Below are 2500 nucleotides of genomic sequence, written 5' to 3' on the forward strand. Positions count from 1 at the left end.
CACGCCACCTTCAAAACATAGGGCTGGCCCAAGGTTGGCCCAATGGCGTCACTACAACGTCACATGCTCAACGAGGTTCATGTTGGACGCCCAAAGGCACCCAACTCCACCCCACCTTGCATGTTTTGTCGTCGTACCAGCCATCAACAATCCTCAAGTCAGCCCAAGTTAGAAGGTCACATTCCATGCTCAACAAGTCTCATGTCGCATGCCCAAAGTCATTTGACACCACCCCACCAAGCATGTTCCGCCACCACGCAGCCTTCAAAACATAGGGCTAGCCCAAGGAAGGGAGGCATACCACAACAACGTCCCACACTCAACGAGGTTCATGCCGCACGCCCGAAGGCACCCGGCTCCACCCCACCTTGCATGTTTCGTCATCGTACCAGCAGCCATCCACAATCCTCACACTAGAGATTCCCAGTTAGAAGGCAACATCGCAACATTCCGTGATCAACAAGGCTCATGTCGCACGCCCAAAGGCACCCGATTCCAACCAATCGAACATGTTCTGGCACCACACACCTTCAAAACATAGGGTTGGCCCAAGGCTGGCCAAGCATCACCACAACGTCACACACTCAACGAGGTTCATGTCGCACGCCCGAAGGCACCCAACTCCACCCCACCTTGCATGTTTCATCATCGTACCAGCCATCAACCATCCTCAAGCCAGCCCAAGTTAGAAGGCAACATCGCAACATTCCATTCTCAACAAGGCTCATGTCGCACGCCCAAAGGCGCACCCAACACTGCCTCACCATGCAAGTTTCGCCACCGCACGGCCGCCGTCAACCGCCCACGTCCACCGTCCACCGTCAACCGCCCACGTCCGCCGTCCACCACCCCCACGCCCCAAGCATATGCCCATGTGCGGCGCATAGTGCTTGGGGCATGGGGGTAGCAGAAGATATAGGGGTACCCCCGTGCCCAGCCCATGCAGACTAGTCACCCCCCTATATAGTACATTTTGAGGCATTTTTGGTCTGCCAGGCCTAGATACGATTTTTCTGAGCGGTCATACGGCCAAATATCTCAAGTTTTAGAATATTTTTTTCCATGAACTCAATTGATTCATGAATTGGACATTCTAATGGATCTAGAAATCAAGTTTCATAGTTTTTCAACCAACCAAATTTTTTTAATGAATTTTTAAATATTAAATAATAAGAAATTAGAAAAAATAGCTAGAGTGGTCAAAAAATTCTGAAATTTTGTGGGAATCATTCTTTCATGTTTCTTAGCTCCCAAAAATTTTTTTACAACAAACTGACCACTCCACATGTACTTCCACAATTAATGGGTGATGGATGGGGAGAACGCGCGGGCGGGGCGGGGGGCGCGCGCGCGGGAGAACGCGGGCGGGGCGGGGCGGGGCGGGCGCGCGCGCGGGAGCACGCGGGCGGGGCGGGGCGGGGGGCGCGCGCGCGGGAGCACGCGGGCGGGGGGCGCGCGCGCGGGAGTACGCGGGCGGGGCGGGGCGGGGGGCGCGCGCGGGAGAACGCGGGCGGGGCGGGGCGGGGGGCGCGCGCAAGGGAGCACGCGGGCGGGGCGGGGCGGGGCGGGGGGCGCGCGCGGGAGAACGCGGGCGGGGCGGGGCGGGGGGCGCGCGCAAGGGAGCACGCGGGCGGGGCGGGGCGGGGGGCGCGCGCGGGAGAACGCGGGCGGGGCGGGGCGGGGGGCGCGCGCGCGGGAGTACGCGGGCGGGGCGGGGCGGGGCGGGGGGCGCGCGCGGGAGAACGCGGGCGGGGCGGGGCGGGGGGCGCGCGCAAGGGAGCACGCGGGCGGGGCGGGGCGGGGGGCGCGCGCGGGAGAACGCGGGCGGGGCGGGGCGGGGGGCGCGCGCAAGGGAGCACGCGGGCGGGGCGGGGCGGGGCGGGGGGCGCGCGCAAGGGAGTACGCGGGCGGGGCGGGGCGGGGGGCGCGCGCGGGAGAACGCGGGCGGGGCGGGGCGGGGGGCGCGCGCAAGGGAGCACGCGGGCGGGGCGGGGCGGGGCGGGGGGCGCGCGCGGGAGAACGCGGGCGGGGCGGGGCGGGGGGCGCGCGCGCGGGAGTACGCGGGCGGGGCGGGGCGGGGGGCGCGCGCGCGCTGGACCATGCTGGCGGGGCGGGACGGGGGCGCGCGCGCGCTGGAGCATGAGGGCGAGCGCGCGGGGGCAAGCGGGCGGGGCGCACGCGGGTGGGGCAGGGCGGGGCTGGCGAGCGCGCGGGAACGTTCCGACACTGCCCACCGTGTGCGTTCCGCCACCGCACCACCGCCGTCAACCGCCCTCGACCTCCGACCACCACCCCGACGCCCCAAGCATATGCCCATGTGCGGCGCATAGTGCTTGGGGCGTGGGGGTGGCGGAAGATATAGGGGGTAGCCCCGTGCCCAGCCCATGCAGACTAGTCACCCCCCTATATAGTACATTTTGAGGCATTTTTGGTCTGTCAGGCCTAGATACGATTTTTCTGAGCGGTCATACGGTCAAATATCTCAAGTTTTAGAATGTTT

The sequence above is a fragment of the Cucurbita pepo genome, unplaced genomic scaffold (assembly GCF_057944985.1).
Source record: "Cucurbita pepo subsp. pepo isolate OVF unplaced genomic scaffold, ASM5794498v1 scafford_22, whole genome shotgun sequence".
Classification (NCBI taxonomy): Eukaryota; Viridiplantae; Streptophyta; class Magnoliopsida; order Cucurbitales; family Cucurbitaceae; genus Cucurbita; species Cucurbita pepo.